The sequence below is a fragment of the Adiantum capillus-veneris genome, chromosome 28 (genome assembly GCF_014529385.1).
Source record: "Adiantum capillus-veneris isolate H3 chromosome 28, ASM1452938v2, whole genome shotgun sequence".
NCBI classification, from domain to species: Eukaryota; Viridiplantae; Streptophyta; class Polypodiopsida; order Polypodiales; family Pteridaceae; genus Adiantum; species Adiantum capillus-veneris.
In genome coordinates this window covers 126,338,508-126,361,044 of record NC_140958.1, presented here as the reverse complement: position 1 = coordinate 126,361,044, position 22,537 = coordinate 126,338,508, and the positions used below count along the sequence as shown (strand labels likewise).

At 43.4% G+C, this 22,537-nt stretch overlaps 1 pseudogene across 1 annotated transcript in view; it reads right to left on the bottom strand.

The window, feature by feature from the left end:
- Nucleotides 1-13,876, bottom strand: part of LOC147421265 (phosphoenolpyruvate carboxylase, housekeeping isozyme-like) — a 66,119-nt pseudogene extending 52,243 nt beyond the window's left edge. The window contains exon 1 of the transcript XR_015186993.1: nt 13,594-13,876. The product of XR_015186993.1 is annotated as a phosphoenolpyruvate carboxylase, housekeeping isozyme-like (transcript). The remainder of the gene's footprint in view (nt 1-13,593) is intronic.
- Between the last annotated feature and the right edge of the window lie 8,661 nt (nt 13,877-22,537).

Below are 22,537 nucleotides of genomic sequence, written 5' to 3'. Positions count from 1 at the left end.
AAAAAATTCGGGGATCGGATTTCCCGTAGAAGAGAAATCGGCTCTGCTCTGATACCACTGTAACAGACTTGGACACTCCAAGTCAAGAATCAACCGCGACAACACCAAATAACCTTTTCAAAACAATTCACAGATCACAATAGATTTGCACTGGCCCGGCGGAGTTCCGTGCCTAGAGATATTGGCCCCAAAGACTGGCGCCCCTTTCGGTATTTCTTTTTGTATTAATCAATTCAAAGTACAAGAGAGTGGGTCGGGATTCACTCTCAGACTCTGCGTCCAGATGCTCCGAGAAGTGAGACCCTCACCACTAATTTAAAGATTACAAGGGATGCCCAAAAGCAGAGTCCCAAAAGCTTTTAAAATAAAAAGCATCAGTTCTCTCTCTCTTAGAGAGTCTTTTTCTCTTTTTTTATAAAAAAAAGCAAAATTCGCGTCGCTCATCATTTTTAAATTTTTTTTATTTTTTTTAAAGCCTCCGCGATTTCCAGAAATTAGGGTTTTTGGCAGAAATTAGGGTTTCTGCTGTCCGCCACGTCATCACTTTGTGACATGGGGCCTTCGAAGGAGGGTTTTACAACGTCTCTGGTGTCGTATTATTCTCTTCTCTCTCTATCTCTCAGTCTCATACACTTGCACGCACAATGTCCATTCACTTTGTTTGTGATCATAGCATTCTCTCATTAAGAACGGAAGGCTCTACCTTCCATAAGAACAAAAGGAACCTTGAGCACAGTTCGGAGCACTCATCTTGAGCAAAGCGCAAACAATCATTCCGCTGCACCTAACACTAACACAGGTAGCACACATGCAAGAGCTGATGCCAGTGATAAGGAGGCGGGGAAGAAAGGAAAAATTGCTTTCTACAGGGGAGGGAGAGTAGTGGTGTTGGAAAAACGCACCACATGACGGTGTGAGACCTATGGGACCAACCTTAAAATGGAAGCATGAAACTATAATGGATCAATAAAGCTAGATGCAGCCGCATTTGAGGGTAGCTTTAAGGGAAGAGACATTATTTTTTACTCGGAAACGCATGAGACTCCTTGCGGCACATTACCTAGAGTGACGGGATACCATGAGAGATCAACGCATAGAGGACGGGGGTCAGGAGGTGTGGCAATCCTATTCAGGAAGGAGTCCACACCCCTCATTCATATCATTCGAAGAGATGAGCACGCAAATCTATGTGGGTCAGAGTGAGAGCAAAGACAGGGAGGCCACTCTACATTGCAATATGCTATTTTGCCCCCAACACATCTCGTTATGCATCACCCAAGGGGCAGTTACCCTACATGATATTGGATGAGGACATATGGGAGTTCTCTAGGGACAGAGATGTCATTCTTCTGGGAGACTTTAATGCTTGGACGAGCCAGTCTCAGACAGCTTTCTACGATACCTCAAATGAAATTTTAAGAGATTTGGATGTCAGTGATATGGGATTGGCCAGGTGTTCGCAGGATGAAGAGCACACTGGATATGGGAGATATCTGACAGATTTGGGGACTGCACGTGGACTGGCCATCTTGAATTGCCTCCAGAGATTTCCAACGTCGAGTGGGTTCACTTGTTTTCCTCATAGACACAGTAGTGGAGCACTCGATGCGGGTGAGGGAATGACCGAGCGGAGGCTCAATGGGCTGCCATAGTACCGGACCGCATCCGTGAGGGCTAGCGTCACGGATCTAGCACCGATCCAGCAAGAAATAGGACTGAAACTGAAAACGTTGGCTGATCTGCAGGGCTGAAAGTTAGCGCTATGGCTAGTTTGGCGTTTTGTGCAAAAACGCTAGGGCTGATGGCCACAGCAAAAACGTTGGCTGATCTTGAAGCAAAACGCTAAGGCTACTGTGCTCCTCAAACTAGCGTTGGATAGACTGCTAGGCTCTTGGCTCCCTTTATAGGTAAGAATATGGACTTATAATTCTCCTTAGGCTTAGGTAGGGCAAATTGTCCACCACACCCAGCAAAATAATCATAAAAATGTTTTATTAATAAGTTTCACCAGGGGGTCAATTTCTGGGTGAAATTGTCGCACATCTACCCACCCGTGAATCCAATCGACGCGGGGAATGGTTCATTGGATTCCTCTAACCTAATGCACGTCATGCCAGATGCCCACCGTAGTGTAATAACGTCTGTCAAAACGCCTGTACAAACCATTTATGCAAGAGGGTTCCAAAACTGGAAAACCTAATCTAATGGACTCATCCGCATTTGCAGGTCTTACGAACAGGCTCACAAAAAAAAGCAGATGGTGTGAACCAAATTGCAAACCGGATTGATGCTCGTAGAACAAATGGCGGGATATGCAAACACCGATGTCCACGAAGGTTATCGACCAGCCTATGCTATCCCTACGCAAGAAGATTGGCGAGAGCAACGCCGAATGGGAGACGAAGATGGATATGTCCTTTGGAATGCCCACAAACCATGGCAAGTCTTGTATGATGTCTCATGAAACCGCCAAGTAACTCCACAAAGATAAGAGGCTCCTCTTGGGGCTTCGACTAGATTGTCGTATGATGGAAGCTCTAGATGAATCCTTGTCTCTGCAACGGATGTGGCTGCAAATGTAGGCTCACGATGCCTACGAGCTCCTGTAGTGGTTGCCTCGGATTGAAACCCTTTGGCTCAGGATTGATGGCCACAGATTGTTGAGAAGATGCAGATGGTGTGGACCCAATGTGCTGCCAAAGATATGTACAGATCGATGACGATGCAATGCCTTTTCTGGAATGATGGAATTCTCCAAGCAGATGGGAGAGATGATTTTGCAAACAATGCCAAGACTCGAGAGCTAATAGGATGATCTGGATGGCGCCTTCCTTTGTCGTCATAGGCCGCTAACAAATCCTGATGCTCGCAATCAACATCTTCATGTTTCCAATGCATGTCTTCAATGATGCGATCCGTCATGTCGAAGAAGTTATGATTGCAAATATCCATGCTCAGATTTCTTTTATGTCAACGTGGTCCAGCGCGCATGCTAAGTCAACTACCATCTCGCCGGCGCACCACGATTGTGACCCCCAGTATACAGCGTTTGCATTTCCTACACTCAAGGTGCACGGTCCTACACATCCAGTAGTTCCCTGGGTGGAAGAAGCGTCCTTGGGCGAATCGCTACAACACACACTCAAAGACTAGAGAGAAAAAAAATTCAAACATTAGAGTGCAGAATCTTCAAAGCTCTGAGACCAATGTCAAGCTGCAAGTCAATTGGGCAACTGGTTGGGAGATTTTTAGGCGGCAACCCCGAAACGGGAAAATGCTTGTAAATGTGCCAAGTGGCACCTTCTGGTGCACTTGCCTCATGCAACAAGAGTTGGCGCTGAATTTAGGAGGGGGAGAGCCTCATTTTCAGTTTTGTCACAGGTTAAGAGCTATGGAGTGCTTGCTTTCCCTCCTATGTACAGTGCGGTGCCAGGAGTGATGCCCTGCACGCTACGCACTGCCCTCTCTCTCCCCTTTGGCAGTATGTTATGCCCCACTAGTGGGCTCTTCATTTGACCAATGTACAGTTGTGTGGGTTCATGCGCGATTGCCGAGGCAAGAGCCTCTTGCACAGGTACTGGATTAGCTAGCGGCTAATCCCCCCGCAGGTACAGGTGAATTCGGAGAGGTTTCACGCCAGAAATCTCGTCCGATTCAAAGGGCAAGTAGCCCTACAGGTGCGGGAGCTCGAGGACTTGCTACGGATGCGACCGGCACGCGAAACGGAGCCCGAAACAGTAAATTACAACCTGCTGTGTATTTTTGCAGGTTTAGGGTTTTGGCCCTAAACGGACCCTAATACCCCCAAGAGGTTCGGGGACGCAAGGGGACCGCTGTACAGGCGATCTGGCGCATTTTCAGGGCTGAAAACAGAGAATTCAGCGTGCTGCAGATTCTCGCCAGGTTTTGCAAAGTGCCCATATGTGTCGGGAAAGTCGGCCAATGCGTGGGAATACTGACTGTGAAGGGTTCTAGTACAGTTATGCTGCCGAAATCAAGCCAGAACAGTCAAAATTCAGCCAAGGTTGTGCGGGGCAGCTTGGAAAGAACCACAGCGTATATTCCCTCTTTTAAACAATAAAGAAATACCGAAAGGGGCCCTAAGTTAGGGGCCAATCTGGTGTCGGTCTTCTCGTACAGGTGCATTCTAGCATATGTATCCCATTCCCCTCTCGTGCCACTATAGTGCAGGTATAATAGACGACTAATAATGGGTGAAAGCTAAATCAAGGTTTAAAGTAAAGTCTACCGCCCTTTTTGGATTGAACAGGCCAGTTACATGGTTCCATCGACGGGATTAAATCACTTTTTCCCATAGAAGTGAGCCTTGGTCATTTTAGGCTTGAAGACATAGGGGATCATAGACCAGACACAGGGAATAGCAATTATGGCTGACAGACCAGATGATGTGACTGAAGAGGTTTCCTCTTCACAGGGTCAACAGACACATGAAGTGGGTGAGTCCTCAAGACCACCACAGACAGATGATGATATATTCAGGACCCAGTTGGCTACTGTTGTGGCTATGTTCACACAAGTAATGCAGAATCCAAGGTTTTTAGCCCTTCTGCAACCTCCTGTTCCGTCTCAGCAAGTTGGGTCACTTGATATTATTCAAAAGCCTCTTAAGGCTCGAGCACAGGTGATTCATACCGCACAGTCAATGGAAACACCTGTACACTTGACGGAGAACATGCAGTCTCCACAACCTGTGCCTAAGGTGCAAGAACAAGTGGCTGAGATGCCAGTCTTTCAGGTTGTACCAGTTCAGCCCGCCACCTTTCAGCAACCTATAGCTGGTTCTAATGGGCAAGGAAGCAACTTACAGGCTATGCAACAAGTCTTCCCACCACCTTCAGTACACCCTGGCTATTTTGGAGGTGGATCGGTATTCCAGAGCATGGCTGGTCATGCACCTGGAAATCAGTTTTACACGCCAGGAACAGTGTTCGAGGGTGCTCAAACGATGATGCCTAACCCCATGTATAGTGTCACGGGCATGCTACCAGGGTTTCAGAGCACTCAGGGCCAATTTGGGATGCCACAGGCAAATCTTGATATGGCTGGAATTACAAATCAGCAACCAAATATGGCGTTTCTAGGTCAACTTAATTGCGGTCAGGGAACACAAATGAACCCTAACAGTGTTCCAATGTTTCAGTCACTTCCATATGACAATTTAACGCCGCCGGAGAGGCCAACTCCGTACAAAGAAGGTGGCAAAGGTGTCTTTCACGACCTTTACAGGGTTTGATGACAGGAAGAAGGCTCTCTCATTCCTCCAGCAGTTTGACAAGGCCTATGCAGGGGGAAACTTTACAGAGGCTTCAAAGGTCCGCAAGGCAGCCACTTTCTTGACAGGGAATGCGGGACAATGGTGGACAACTTTATTGCTTCAAGGGCAAGCTCCGTCCACATGGATTTACTTTAAGCAGATTTTTGCAGCAGCATGGTTATCTGATGACTTTGAAGCAGATGTCATGACAGAATGGCACCAGCTTAATGCTGCCACTTGCAGAAATCTGGATGATTACAATCGGAAGTTTTGGAAAGCTCTACTTCCAGTAACTTCCTATAGGTTTGTGCCATTGACGGAACAGATTGAAAAATACTGTTGTGGCCTACCTAAAGGATTGAGAAAGTACTGTACGAAGACAAAAGTCACTACTTTGACGCAGCTCATCGAGGTAGCAAACACTGGCAATGGTTTGCTCAAGGGAGAAGATTGTGAATTTAACACTGGCGTCAAGGCAGGATCAAGCAAGAAAAATTCAGCCAAGAAGCACGTTCCCAATGAGGCTCCTAAAGGGACTCGGGAGTCGGCCAACGCAGGGAAAGATAAAGCTACGGCTGAATCAGAAAAGGGACCAGCAAAGAAATGGAAAAGACGTTTTCCTCACAAGTCAGAAGAGCAAAAGAAGGTCCTGAGGACAGAGAACAAATGCTTTATATGTGAGCAGCCTGGCCACATTGCTTACAACTGTCCTACAAAGAAAAGGCCAGCTAATTCTGAAGACAAGGAGGACAGGAAAGGAAAGAAGCCCATGGCTGGTCTAGTGCCAGATATGGTGGGCGACAAGCCAAATTCAGATGCAAGTGAGCTTTGCAGAGCATGGGGAAAGGTCAGGGATCAAACAGTGCTTATCTTCTTTGATCCAGGTGCCAAAGCCAACTTCATTTCCCCAGAATTGGCTTCAAAGTTGGGAATCAGGCCTGAAGAGATGGGGTATACAGCAGAGGCAGGTTTGGCATGTCCTGGCCATACAGAGGCTGTGACGCCCATCATTGGAAAGTTGCGTCTACATATCCAGTCCTATGTAGATGATGCTGAAGAATTTTACATCATGCCACTGAACGGATGTGATGTGTTGTTAGGTATTCCTTGGTTGTTTCGTGTACAGGGAATCATGGATGCCTACAACAAAAATATCACTGTACAGAGCAGGGGAAAGACTCGCATTCTGGATGTAAAGCTTAAAGGGGAGTCTATTCCCACTGTATCAGCTTCTGCTATTACTTCTGTAATGAAAAAGCATCTTTCTGCGTACTTGGTTTTTGCACGTGAAGTGTCAGATTGTGATGAATCAAATTTATCTATGCTAGATAAAGAAAGGTCAATGTTTTTACAACAGTATAGTGACTGTTTTTTTTATTCATTACCGTCTCAATTACCGCCAGAGAGACCCGAGGACCATGCGACAGATTTGGTGTCAGGCAGTAGCCCACCAAATAAGCCTCCGTACATGGTTAGTGCGGCTCAGCAGAAAGAGATAATGGGCCAAGTACAGGAGCTGTTACAAAAGGGGCTGATTCAGCCCAATTCATCTCCATTCTGTTCTCCAGTGTTGTTGGTGCAGAAAAAGGATGGCTCATGGCGTATGTGCATCGACTACCGTGCACCAAACAAGAATACCATCAAGAATAGGTTCCCTATACCTAGAATTGATGATATTATGGACAAATTAGAAGGAGCAGCTATGTTTAGCAGGATAGATCTAAAGAGTGGGTACCATCAGATCCGCATTAGATCAGAGGATGTGCACAAGACTGCTTTTAGAACAACGTTTGGCCTTTACGAATTTTTAGTGATGCCCTTTGGTCTCACAAATGCTCCTGCTACATTCAATAGGATGATGGACAGAATTTTCCGTCCACACCAGCAGTTTGTTGGTACATTCTTTGATGATATGATAGTCTACTCAAAGAATGAAGAGAAGCATAGGCATCACTTGGCCATTGTGTTCAAAGAGCTACGCAGTCATAGGTTGCTCATCAATGCAAAGAAAAGTGAGTTTTTTCTGGAAGAGATTCACTTTCTAGGACACATTGTCTCAAAGGATGGTGTCAGAATGGATCCTGCAAAAGTTGAAGCGATCAAGTCATGGCCAAATTTGAAGACGGTGCACGATGTCCGAAGCTTCTTGGGACTATGCTCCTATTACAGAAGATTTATCCGAAATTTCGCTAAGATTGCTTCACCTTTACATGCTCTTCAAAAGAAGGCAGTCACCTTTAGATGGACACAGAAAGAGATTTCAGCTTTTAATCTCTTAAAGGAAAAGATGACTTCAGATCCCGTCATTGTGTTGCTAGATCTTAGGAAGTCATTTGTGGTCCAGTGTGATGCCTGCGGTAGTAGCATTGGTGCAGTGCTAATGCAAGATGGCAGGGTAGTAGCCTATGAGAGAAGAATTTTGCAAGGGCCAGAGATGACCATGCAGGTCTATGAGAAAGAGTTACTGGCTGTGATTCATGCGCTCTTAAGTTGGAAACACTACCTGCTAGGTGCAGATTTCGTTGTCCAAACGGACCATCAGACCTTGCGATACTTCTTGACACAAACAAAGTTATCTGAGAAGCATATGCGATGGGCAAATATCTTGTCCATGTTCCATTTTCAGATTGTGCATGTGGAAGGCAAGAAGAACGATGTGGCTGATGCCTTGTCAAGGAAGCCACAAATTTCAACTGTGTCAATTCCTTATCATCATGAACTTGATGATATGAGAGAACAGTATGAAATGATGAAGATTTTGCAAGGGTCTTCGAGCAGCTAATGGATGGACAACGTCATGAACACTATCTTCTTAAAGACGGATTCATGATGATGCATGGCAGATTGTGTCACAAAGCCATTGCGACGCAAAGTTATGGAAGAGAGTCATGTCCCACCGTATGCAGAGCATCGTGGTATCGATGTTACAGTTAAAGCGGTTGAGACATTCTTCTACTGGCCTACATTGAGAAGAGATGTGGATGCCTTTGTGCGAGAATGCCTAATATGCCAGAAGGTAAAGTTTGACAGGCAAAAGGCACCAGGGTTATTGCAACCACTACCTATTCCAGATAAACCATGGGAAAGTATTGCTATGGATTTTATCTTTGATCTTCCGAGAACGCAGACAGGAAACGATGGTATTAGGACCATCATTTGCAGATTCAGCAAACAGACTCATTTTATTCCTGTCAGGAAGAAGATAAAGCCAGATCAGATGGCACGCTTGTTTATGAGCAATATTTTCAAGTATCATGGCATGCCACAGTCGATTGTTAGCGACTGTGATCCACGCATGACAAGTTTGTTCTGGAGAGGCTTGTTTGAGAATATGGGCACCACGCTCAAATTCTCTTCGTCATTTCATCCTCAAACAGATGGGCAGTCAGAAGAGGCAAATTCTACTGTCCTAGATCTGCTGAAGTGCTATGTGTCAGAGCATAAAGGAAAGTGGGAGCAGTATTTGCCATTGGTGGAGTATGCATACAATAATACAGTGCATTCATCAACTAGCAAGGCACCCTTTGAGATAGTTGAAGGTAGCAAGAAAGTTCCTCCCATACTGCATACAAAGGACAAGATATTTGAAGCAGATAAGTATGTTCAGGACATGGATGAAATGTACAAGAAGGTCAAAGTGGCCTTAGAAAAGACTCAGGCAAAGCAAAAGAAAGCAGCTGATCGTCACCGTCGTGAAGTAAGCAGCTGATCGTCACCGTCGTGAAGTGGTATATTCACTTGGTGATTGGGTGCTTTTACGCTTTGAAAAGGCAAGGTTAAAGAAGATGAAGGGCAAGGAAAGATTGTTTCCAAAGCTCAGCATGCGTTATTATGGGCCTTTCAAGTGTGCGACATAATCAGTGATGTTGCATATAGGCTGAAATTGCCTGACAGTTGGAAGATTCACAATGCGTTTCATGTGAGTCTTCTCAGACCCTATGTGGGTGATGTGCCAGAAGATATGCCAGCTGAAGATCAGCCGGAAGTCGAGGAACTTGACGAGATCTTGGTCCCGTAACAGATTTTGGCACACAAAGAAAGGAAAGTGAAAGGCAAGGTTGCTAGGCGATACTTGGTAAAGTTCAGAAACTATCCACCAATGGATGCTAAGTGGATGGAAGAAGGTGAACTTGCAGAGTCACCAACTGTGTTATCACTTTACCTTGAAGCCTTCGATTTGCAACCTACCTTGACCCCTTGAGTTTCAAAGCTACATGGATTGTCACTGTGACAATGGCTTCTAAAACAAATGATGTACATGGTATTTAAAGTGAGCTCAAATCAAATACCTGTTACATGAATGTTAGAGCTGTACAGATTGTCAGTTTGGCAATTGCTCTTATGGAAAGTCCAAAAGTTTGGTTAGTGCTATAGAAGTGAGTATTTCTTGTCAGTTTGTCAAGGATACAGTAGTTGCTTCTATTAAAGAGTACATGTGTAACTGCATTCTTAAACTGTCGGTTTGGGTATGCTTGAAAGTGTTACGGGATCCAACGTGTACTATAAGACAGTGGCAAAATGTGCAGCTACCATTTTGTCATTGGAAAGTTAGTGACTCAAAGCAATGGCACAGTGCGAAGCTACCACTATGTCATTGGGACAGGGTTCACACGTAGGCAATACATGAGTCGACAAGGTGTTGAATACACCAGGGTTGACAATGAGTATGTATGTGTCGTACATGTGTCGACAGGTGTTGAATACATCAGTGTTGACTGTGAGCATGTACGACATAGATGCAAACGAGGACGTTTGAGATTTCAAGAGGGGGGTATGTCACCAGCGTGTGACTACTATCTGTCCTTTTTGTTGATTTCTTTCTTATTATCTATTTACTTTCACTTTTTGGAAACACCCCTCGGGAAATCTAACTGCCCTGCATTGCATAGCTAGTGTGGAACTGTCCAGAGGGAGTCCAGGCCTGAGGGCAAGAGAGCACTAAGGTTGGACAAAGACTATGGTTAGCCAAAGTGGGGTCATTGACTAGCCAAAGTGGAATCCTTTGCTACAGAGGCTACATTTCAGTTCTGGATATGGCCGCAGTATACAAAGAGGGTCGGATGACCTAGAAAGATACAATGGCAGCATCTCCTAAAATTTAGGGAACTGCTATTTTGGGACTTGAAAATGTGTTGACGTCATTACCTCCGGAATGACAAAGGGAACATTTTCTTACTCTGCCGTGAAGTCAACTAGGTAGCCGGTTGGGAGATTTTTAGGAGGCAACCCCGAAACGGGAAAATGCTTGTAATTGTGCCAAGTGGCACCTTCTGGTGCACTTGCCTCATGCAACAAGAGTTGGCGCTGAATTTAGGAGGGGGAGAGCCTCATTTTCAGTTTTGTCACAAGTTAAGAGCTATGGAGTGCTTGCTTTCTCTCCTATGTACACTGCGGTGCCAGGAGTGATGCCCTGCACGCTACGCACTGCCCTCTCTCTCCCCTTTGGCAGTATGTTGTGCCCCACTAGTGGGCTCTTCATTTGACCAATGTACAGTTGTGTGGGTTCATGCGCGATTGCCGAGGCAAGAGCCTCTTGCACAGGTACTGGATTAGCTAGCAGCTAATCCCCCCGCAGGTACAGGTGAATTCGGAGAGGTTTCACGCCAGAAATCTCGTCCGATTCAAAGGGCAAGTAGCCCTACAGGTGCGGGAGCTCGAGGACTTGCTACGGATGCGACCGGCACGCGAAACGGAGCCCGAAACAGTAAATTACAGCCTGCTGTGTATTTTTGCAGGTTTAGGGTTTTGGCCCTAAACGGACCCTGATACCCCCCGGAGGTTCGGGGACGCAAGGGGACCGCTGTACAGATGATCTGGCGCATTTTCAGGGCTGAAAACAGAGAATTCAGCGTGCTGCAGATTCTCGCCAGGTTTTGCAAAGTGCCTGTATGCGTCGGGGAAGTCGGCCAATGCATGGGAATACTGACTGTGAAGGGTTCTAGTATAGTTATGCTGCCGAAATCAAGCTAGAACAGTCAAAATTCAGCCAAGGTTGTGCGGGGCAGCTTGGAAAGAACCACAGCGTATATTCCCTCTTTTAAACAATAAAGAAATACCGAAAGGGGCGCCTAAGTTAGGGGCCAATCTGGTGTCGGTCTTCTCATACAGGTGCATTCTAGCATTTGTATCCCATTCCCCTCTCTTGTGTCACTATAGCGCAGGTATAATAGACGACTAATAATGGGTGAAAGCTAAATCAAGGTTTAAAGTAAAGTCTACCGCCCTTTTTGGATTGAACAGGCCGGTTACAACATGCACGTCATGCCAGATGCCCATCGTAGTGTAATAACATCTGTCAAAACGCGTGTACAAACCATTTAAGCAAGAGGGTTCCAAAACTGGAAAATCTAATCTAATGGACTTGTCCGAACTTGCAGGTCCTACGAACAGGCTCACAAAATTGCCAGTACGAATCCTCTAGGAGGATTCTAGACACTCCTATCTAGGAAAAAGGGGAAAACTGGCTCTTGAATTACATGAAGCATATCCACGTGGCGCTTAGAGCCATGTGCACGTGACATCTCTAATGTCTGATCAATCAATGCATCTGTAATGGAAAAGGTTGTCCACTTTGATCATGCAGTGCCTGGATTCTATAATGTGGCATAGGCAACCAGTGTGGGACAAGGAAGATAGAGCAGCATTCAGAGAGAATGCTGCATGAAAAATATGGAAAGGTCCATCCCACAAAGATTGCCTCTAGATCTCTAGAGGGGCATTGGACAAGAAATAACTAGGTTAACCACATGGACAAGGGAACATCTGATGGAGAAGCTCAAGGATGACTCCTAAATCTGATTTCCACATGGTATACGATCCATAGTGAGAGGAACCTCCAACGGTGCCTCACACTCTACTGACTCCGCTTTTGCATGAACCCCTGACTGCTACAAAGGATGTTGGTCCAACTCTAGTAAACTAGTCCCAACACAGGGCTCTCACATCTGGAGGTATATCAAAGGAATGCTCCTCACCATGAATAACTCTCTCAACCCTCCTGTTGTGAACAAGAACAAGCTCATAGCATTAGATACAAGTGTAGTTACCAACGATGTTCTAGCTTCATCTTCTAGAGGTATCACATTGGATAGAGCATTGGCACTCAAATCAGGTGAGATGCCCATGCCCACCTAGTGGGAGACGCAGACATCTGTACCATTGACAGATCAACATATTACTCAGCGCCACAGGAAAGAGATGCCAAGGAAGCTTGTTTTCTTCCCTAGATAGCAGCAACATTTTGCTGCAATTTTTATTCTTCAGCTATCTGTAGTTGTTCAAGCACCTAACAAAGGCACATGCAATTATTTTGTGGACTGGAGGTCATTTACTTGTGAATGTATTTGTGTCTTCCATATTGATCTTTGATCAGGCCTGATTAAAGCCGTTTCCTGTGGTGCTAATTTATTTGAGAAGAGGAGAATACAAGGCTCAACCAGCATATGAGTTTTTTATGTTCCTAGTGACTGCAAAATTAGATGGTTCCAGCATCGATCTCTGAAAGAACAAGATCAAGGACCTGTGCCTCTACAACAGTCTATGGACTTTACATTCAACAAACATTAATTCCACTTTGCCTAACTCTGCTTTGCTGCTGTTAGGCAGAGGCCCAGCTTAACCATTGGAAGCAAGAAGTTTGAAAGAGGCTCACTGGTTCCTTTAAAAACATGTCCATTGCTTAGGTTGGGTTGCCATGATTTGGTTGCCACCAGAAGTTATCAACACCAATCTGGGGTGGCACAATAGCTGATATTCGAACTCCTTGAGAAATTCTCCTCTTACTTAAGATTTGTCTTTTTCTAGTAAGGCCTCAGTGAACGGAAGGAGTTTCCCGCAATTGATGGAGATGAGCAACCAAAGATGCACGAAAAAGCAGACTAAAAATAAATATAGATACAATATAGTACATGTATACGTACATACACACACGTCAATTATACACACATATATATACATACATACACACACACATACATACATACATATCTATGTATATTCTTATCTATAAATAGATGTGTGTGAGACTATATGTATGTATGTTTATTCTTCGATTCTTAAGAGTGTGTATGTGTACACACACATATATACATAACAACTTTTTTTCAGCATCAAAGAAGAGTACAGTGTACTAAAGCAGCACATCAACTATGCTTTTAAGCCTAGAATTTGGAAATTGAGACTTTTATTCAATGTAAGGTATGGATAAATAGATAAATAAAGAATTGCAATGCATGCAGAGGCTGTTTGCCTCGTTCGTTCTTTCTGTTGTCAACACAAGTGATGTTCGTTGTATTGAAAGAAAGAGTTCGGACACAGACCGTGTTGGCGATTTCGCCTCCATGCACATTGGTAAGGGTGTCGAAGAAGCCACTGAGCAATGCAGCATCGTACTCAACAAGCCTGTCATCATCGGTCACCTTGGTGGGCGAAATCTTTCGCATGCGCTCATCCAGGGAAGTGGAGGGAGATTGACGGCGAGAAGGCGTTCTTCCAGTAGTGGGCGGGGAGGAAGAAGCCATGGGAACCTCGCACCAACTGGTGAGGGCACTATTAGCGTGCTGAAAATGCTCTATGTAACTAACATGCTGACAAGAGCATCTACCAAATGCGATGTTAAAATTCTCTTCTTAGCATGGGGGCAACCCACTTTTCTCGGTTTTTGAGATGAGTAGAAACTCTAAGAAGGCATCCAACTAGTAGTCGCTGTAAGAGTTGCTTCCTCCGAGGCCTAGACCTTTGTTATCTCTCTTTCCATGACTCGTTGAAAGCAATGTGTCTGCATACAATAGTCTCCCGCCCCCCCCCCCCCCCCCCCCCCCCCCGCCCGTTCCCCCGTGGTGTGGCGATTGGACGTCCACGATTTGCTACGAACCTCACAGCGTCCCTAACTGTTGATCCCTTGAGTTGTTGCCCATGTCACTTATAGCAAGGTTTCTAATTAAACAAATCTCCTCTAAGCTATTTAACTTCCACATCCTTGAACAACTTTTCACCTTTCATCTTCTCCACACACTTGACTTTCCACATCCGTCAAGGTCAGGAGTCGAGGGGCTGTTAATCTCAGCCCTCCCTTCAGAGAGCATTCCTCAGCAGAATCGGTGTTGCAGCCGACGGATCAATGCCAAGTCAGCACCCGTAGAACATCAGCCGTCGATAATCTTCCATGCAGACGTAAGTCCACCATCCGCCAACCACTACATGACGTATCAGCACTAGGAATAGCATGAGTATGTGACACATCAGCAAGCAGAATATGTGCAAGCCACAGTTACGGGCATGAGCATGGGACACAGCAGCAAGCGGCTGAGCGCGAGCTCTACTGCTGACAAGTCAGCTCTCGTAACGGGTGGTAACGACATGTGAATGAGCCAATGGCCTCCATGTCATCGTTGGGAATGTTGATGGCCACACATGCAGTCTCAAATGCCCTCCACATAGCATGATCAATGATCACACTGCAGCCCCCTCCTCCTGACACTTGACGGGAGAGAAAGGACACTAAGTGTCCTATCCCACATAATAATGGCTCCCGGCCTCCGTCGGTCGCCAATGGGTTGTCATTATTAGGTGGAAAGGACACTCAGTGTCCTTTCCCTACCCCTTAAATCCATTCATTTTCCATAGTACACCAATTGTGATTATTATATGGTCGACCGATGCCAATGGATCCCTATCATTGGATTGTTCCTAAGATTGGACGTCTCACACTAGATGCATATATAAATAAGATTATGTTCTACCTTCTTAGAGCTTCTTGATTTTCACAACATCTCTAAAACAAGTAAATAATCCTCATACGGATTTGTTGAGGGATCCATGTCGGTTTTGGAGTAGCCATTGTCTTAGTCTTGTATCGCTTTGTTTACCTCTCATCTTCGTTCTCATGTGCATGCATAACACTCCACTCTAGAAAGATGTGCATGTTGGCTCTCTCTCTCTCTCTCTCTCTCTCTCTCTCTCTCTCTCTCTCTCTCTCTCTCTCTCTCTCTCTCTCGTGTTCTTGAGGTTATGATTCTCAAGATATGTTGTTTCATGGATTTTGCACGTCAATACCATTCCGCATGTGGTATCACAACAATGGCTACCCTCTTGGAAATGTGGATTTTGTGTGTAGAATTGTGTTGGTACTCCAACATCATATATAGGCAAAGATCTTCATGAAAGGGAGCTAAGCTTTTAAGCCTTTACTTGTAGATGTTCACTAGTAGATTGAGTATGTGTGAATTGTGAACAATTATGCTCAGCAAACAAATATGCATGTCTTGAGAATTATTATTACTTGTTGTTCCAAAGCACACAAGAAGAGAGAGAGAGAGAGAGAGAGAGAGAGAGAGAGAGAGAGAGAGAGAGAGAGATTTCATTATCGTCCTCAAGGTCAAATATGACCCATGGGACCAAAAGAAACATATCATCTGGGGTGTGTGGAGTTTATAAGTGGCTCTTGATGCTCAAGAATTGTGGAAATGAGCATCGCAATAGAGAGTCCACATCTTGGTGGTTGGGAGAGGAATGTGTGTAGGGAAAGATCATGACTCAAATTATGGGGAAAGCAATCTCTAACGTGATAAAAGCATGAGCACTCAAGTAGGGTGTAATGCTCATACTTGCACAATTTATGGGGGCATAAGTGCATAGTCGATGAGACTCCTCGTCGGTGCCCCAACACCTTTTCATCTTTGGGGATGAGATCTAAGCTAGCGTCGTGACACTTTGTGTCCACAAGGGGAAATTTTGGCCCAATGTTTGAGAAAAGTGTGTCTCAACTTAGCAATGAGCTAGTTAAAAATTCAAGATAGTGTGTTGAGAGGAGAATTAAAAAGGCAAAATTAGTTTCTATTTTGCAAGAAAGGGTGTACTTTTTTGCTTGGGATTTGCTTTAAGAGATTTGTGCATGATCGAGGTTTTTCTAATACATTATTAGAGCTTTAGTCTTACTAGCCACCTGACATCTGTGGACTTGGGTCCTTTGGACAATGCATGTCCACCCAATAAGGTATGAAAGGGAGGGCATTCAATGGAACTCCATTGGGTAAATATTTAAAAACAAGTTGAACAAGAAGGTGAAAAGCCATGCAAGGGAGTGTATGCAGCGAATGGGGAAGGAGGAAGTGCTTTTAACGCTCGCGCTAACCACCATGGGCATGGAATGGATTTGACTGTGAATTTATGAAATGAAAAAATATGAGCTTGGTAGTTCACAAATTTTTGGCACCATAATTGGCATTTCCTACATGCCCTTAGAACCCAACTCCCACATCATTAGGGATACATTCTCGCGTGAGGATGACGGTTAAGAGAAGTCCAAACCCCAATTTAGAGTAATTGTGACTTAAGTTGGCTAAATATAGGGACTAAGCTCTTGAAATTTCATGAGAATAGTATGGATTAGAAGTATAAACGCAAGGGCACGTGGCTTATTGTAATCATCAAGTATCAAGTTTCAACCATTCTGTAGCAAGGTCAAGAGCCAAGAGCTCTCTCGCATATACAATTTTTGTAAAATACAAGTGCAAAGTAAGGTTTTTTGTTCAATATTTCTCGTGTTTTGCGCTTGCTTCTTGGATCTTTGTAGGGGAAGATGCCTAACACCTTTCAACAATGAACCCTCCTTGTCAAACCTCTCCTCAACATTTTGGTGAACCCAACATGAAGTCAGAACAACTATGAAAGATGAGGAATCCACAAGAGTAGGTACATCAAGTGATGCACCGATTTGCCATTTTTTTTGCAAGCACAGCAAGCGAACCAGCAATAGATTAATCTTGAAGAGCACATACAAAGAACAAAACAAATGGTTACCCCCAAGGTGAACCGGTTTGAAGGCAAAAATATTTTAAAAAATTTAGATTCTATAAGAAATCTAAGATAATGGAATCAAATTGTAGGATGCAATCTATGACTTTTCTTATATCTCTATAACCAAACTTTGCACTCGGATCGCATGCTTTCACAAACAATAATGGAGGATCATGGCAGGATCTTAAGGAGGCTTTAAAAGAGGAAATTTTCCTTGAAAACGAAGATCAAGTTACCAAGAAAAGTTTTTTTAAGTGGATTCAACAACACAATAAGGGGATGACGGCTCTGGAACTATTGCAAGAGTTTTAAAAATGCTTCAAGCAATTGTCAGCTAGAGAGAAAAATATTAAAAAATTAATAAAATTGATGCTATTTGTAGAGTCAACTGATCTGTGGCTACAAAAAACCTTAATGGAACTTTTGGAAGACCCAAGAGGAGAACTGCAGATTGGAGAGATATTACAGAAGCCGTCAGTTTGATTTTAAAAAAACAGAAACGAGTTGACAAATTGAATGTACCTAATATCATAACTACAAAAGAAGAAGATCGGAGTATCTTCACTCCAAGTGGGATCATTCTAAAATTAGATGAGCTAGTTCTTGATGACATTATAAAAGGGATATAGTAGCTGAAATTGAACCTAAAAAGGCTTGAAGAAAAGATGATGGCACCTAAAAGTGCTACACAAAACCAAGTGCAACCTCAATAAAAGGCACAGTGGATGTGGGAGGTCTTTGGGTTTATCCGGCTGTGATGCGTCATCTCACATAGTTGCGTGTGTGAGTTGTAATTTCAAGTTGTAGGTATCTATCTTCTTTCAAAAAAAAAAGCACTCCATTTACCCCACATGCAAAGTCAAACAAAACAAAGTATATGCTTCTATTTTGACAAAAAAGCTCCCTACTTCATTCTTGTCCAAAAGTGTGGAGGCGATGATGTACAAGAGGAATTTAAATTTGCACAACCAAGAAAGAGGTTAAAGTTCATTTGACTAAAGTAGTGTAAAGTGTTATTTAATATAAAACTAACATATATTATTTTTATTGATATAAAACAAATATTAATATTTATAAAACTAACGTCATACTACTTTTGTTTCTTCTTGTTGTGAACACAAACAACAAGTATGCTATGGTATATGAGAATAAGAGACGTGCGAGATTCCATGAGGAGTTGTGAACCAATTTCCACCGACGAGATATGCGATTACGAGTAGCATTCTCGTAGTGTTGTTTTATAATTTGAATTTCAAATTAGATTACTTGTGAGGTTTGTTGATAGATGTAATGGAATTTGTTGAAGATGATGAAACAGGAAACAGAAGGAAGACAACAACTCAGAGTAGGAAGAAGATGGAGAAGGAGAAGACACAGAGCTTGCGTACGAGATCTCTGTAGTCTGTCTCTCTATATTAGAATAATAGAGTATACAAACTCAGAGCTACAAAGCTTATATGAAACCCTAAGAGATAAGGTGTCCTTTCACACCGAATGTCCAGGGGGAAAAATCCAGTGGGAGAAAAGTGCCCCTGGTGAAGCGCTTATACACACTAACACTACTACATGTCTACAAATCCCCCCTGTAGTGATAGTGTGAATCCGTACAAGGTAGCAGATCATCATGTGTATGAGAGTAGCCCAAAGCTTTTCGGAAAGCTTCAAACTTTTCTCGTGATAACGCCTTCGTAAATAGATCTGCAATGTTATCCTGTGTGGACAGTAAGTTAGTGTGATCTCCCCCGCATGTAGCCTTTCCCTGACATAGTGGTAGTGAACCTCTATGTGCTTTGTTCTTGCATGAAATACTGGATTCCTTGCAACTGCCATAGCACTCTGACTGTCAGTGAAAATGGTAGTGGGTGCCTGTTGACACTCACAAAGATCTGCCAATAACCTGCGTATCCATACACAATCAACTGTTGCCGTGAAAGCTGCCCTGTACTCAGCTTCACAAGTTGATGTAGCCACTGTGGGTTGCTTCTTGCTTAGCCAAGATATACATGCATTTCCCAAGAAAAAACAATTCCCACATGTGGAATGTCGTGTGTCAAAATCACCAGCCCAATCTGAATCGCTGTAACCAAGAAGCTGCATAGAACTGTGCTTTCCATACATATCCCCCCTTGGAAAGAACATGGCAAGATTAGGGGTACCTGAAAGGTAACGAAGTATGCACTTCACAGCCTGCCAATGATGCATACTTGGGCTGCGCATAAATCTGCTTGCTTGTGAAACCCCAAATTGAATGTCTGGACGAGTGTTGCCTGCCAAATATATCAAGCAACCAATCGCTGCTGCATAAGTAGGTACATCAAAAGGTTCTCCAACATCGTGCATGCTCAACTTTGATCCAGTTTCTACGGGTGTAGAGATTGGTTTACAATTTGGCATACCAAACTTGTCCAAAATTTTATGCAAATATTTTGCCTGCAACATGTATATGCCATCCTCTGATTGCACAAACTAAATACCCAAGTAATAATGTAGCAAACCAAGATCAGACATCTCAAAGGTTTTTCTCAAAGCATCTTTAAACGCTTCAATTTCATCTACAGTATTGCCTGTAAGAAGCATATCATCCACATAAAGTGTTAGCATAATGAGAACTCCATCTCTCTTTTTGACATACAAAGTACTTTCTATTGGACTATTCTGAAATCCCTGGCCAATCAAATAAGTATGTATCTTCTCATACCATGCTCTTGGAGCCTGTTTGAGACCATACAAAGCTTTACGCAATCTACATACCTTTTGCTCTTGACCTTTTACAACAAAACCACTTGGTTGACTTACATAAACTTCTTCCTGCAAATCACCATTCAAAAAAGCAGTTTTAATATCCAACTGATGCACTTTCCAACCATGATGAGCAGCAATTGCAACTAGTGATCTAATTGTGGACGCACGAGAAGTAGGAGCAAAGGTTTCATCATAATCTATGCCTTTCTGTTGCGCATAGCCTTTTGCCACAAGCCTTGCTTTGTACCTGTCAACAGTACCATCTTGTTTCCTTTTTACTTTAAAAACCCACTTTGTACCAATAGGCTTTTTACCTATAGGCAAGTCCACTAGATCCCATGTATGATTCTTATGAATAGAATCAATTTCTTGCTGCATAGCATCTTTCCACTGAACACACTCTAAAGCTTGTTCAAATGAATCAGGCTCATCTGCATCACAAAGAGTGCTTAAGCAAGCCAAATCTACTTGCTCTCTGCCAAAAGTAGTACCAGCATGTGTTTTCCGTGGCAGCGGTGCATCCAACTTGCTATCCTGCAAAGTTTTCTGAACCCATTTAGACAAGGTTCTTTCTTCCCTGAGAACTTCTTGCTCTTCACACACAATTTCCTCTACATCATGAGGTGTCACATGCTGATCAAAAGATTGATCAAGATTATCAACCTGTTGTGATTCTTGATTCTCCACAAAAGAAGGAAGCAAACCTTCAAATACATCATGTGTCTGCATATGAGGTACATCAAAAGCAACCATAGGTTGAGCAGTAGTTTCTGCAAAAATTACATCACGACTTTCAAAAATCTTGTTTGTAGCAGGATTGTAAAGTCTATAACCTTTACTTCCACTATTGTACCCCACAAATATACATTTGATTGCCTTATCATCAAGCTTCCCACGTAACTGCTGAGGGATGTGAGCATAAGCAAGACAACCAAAAACACGAAGATAACTGACTGAAGGTTTTCTGTCATACCAAGCTTCATATGGAGTAATGGTCTTCAAGGCACGAGTAGGACACCTGTTCAAAACATGTGCTGCACAAGCAACTGCCTCCATCCATAGCTTATGAGGCAAACTCTTAGCCTTGAGCATACATCTAGCCATCTCCATTAAAGACCTGTTCTTCCTTTTTGCAACACCATTCTGTTGTGGTGTGTATGGCATAGTGCATTGGTGTTTAATGCCTTTCTTTCCCAAAAAATCCTTAAATGCACCTGACATGTATTCACCTCCTCGATCGGTACGAAGAGTCTGTACTTTGCAACCTGTTTCATTTTCAACCATGGCGACATAATGTTGAAAAACTGCAAACACATCTGACTTTTCTTTGAGTGGATACACCCAACAAAACTTGGAAAAGTCATCAATGAAGGTCACAAAATAAAGGCTGTTTCCTATAGATGGCGTCCTCACAGGACCACATACATCACTATGTACAAGCTGCAACTTTCGTGTCCCTCTAACTGAACCATCCTGCGAAAATGCAAATCTGTGCATCTTTCCAAGAACGCAACCTTCACATACATGTCTTGGTGGCATCTCCAATAAAGACAAATCATGCACCATATTATGACGTTGTAAAGTCATCAAGCTGCCATAACTAACATGCCCAAATCTAGCATGCCATAATTCAACATCCTGCATGGCCTGAGTCTTTATTTCTGCAATACATACCTGAATCTGCTTTTAATAACGATCTAGCACAAATAGTCCATTTTCTAGAGTACCTGTAGTGATAAGAGAATAACCATTCTCTCGATCTCGTACAACACATCTGTCATCCTCAAAAATGACCCGAAGACCATTTTTTGCAAGAGAGGATACAGACAACAAATTCTTCTTGATCCCTCGAACATATAAGACATATGGCAAGCATAAATCTGAACCATCTGAAATGGTAATCAAAATCATGCCAACGCCTTTGATTGGATAAGAAGCATTATTTGCACATGTCACCTTCTTTCTTGCTGGAGCTACATCCAATGAACAAAACAAATCCTTCCTTGAAGTAATATGCCTGGATGCACCACTATCAAAGTACCAAATCATTTGTGTCTCGTCAACACTATAAGTAGAAAAATCTGAACATACTACAAAAGCATAAGAATCCTGCACAAAGTTTGCAGACTCTTCTTTAGCTGTAGAAGAATCACCAGAAGCTGAAACAACCAAACTTGACTCTTTCTTCTTTTCTTTAGCAGGTCGCTTTTTACACTCACTAATGTAGTGACCAGGTTTCTTGCAGTAGTGACATTTACCTTTCTTCTTGGACTTGTCGGAATCACCTTTAGACTTCTCTGAAGATTGTCCTGCACCAGACTTGGAGTAATGAGCACTCTCTTTACCCTTGTTTTTGTTCTGTACAACAAGAGCATGATTCATACCATCCACCTGTAAAGACTTGTTCTTACGTGATTGATCCTCCTACAATAGCGAAGCCACTAACTCTTCAAAATGAAGAGGCTCAGGATTAGCTCGCAAAGACAGAGTCAAAGAAGTCTGAAAAGTCAGATAAGATGGTGGTAGTGAATTGAGTGTTTTGGAAACCAAGTCCTTCTCTGGAATCACTTCATCAATGCTAAGCAATTGCTCTTTAAGATCCCTGATTTTTGTAAGATGCTCAACGATATCGTCACCTTCGTCCATCTGTATTTTGTCAAGTTGTTTCTTCAAAAACTCTATTCTGGCAGCGTTTCTTCCTCCAAACATAGCTTGCAGAGTGTT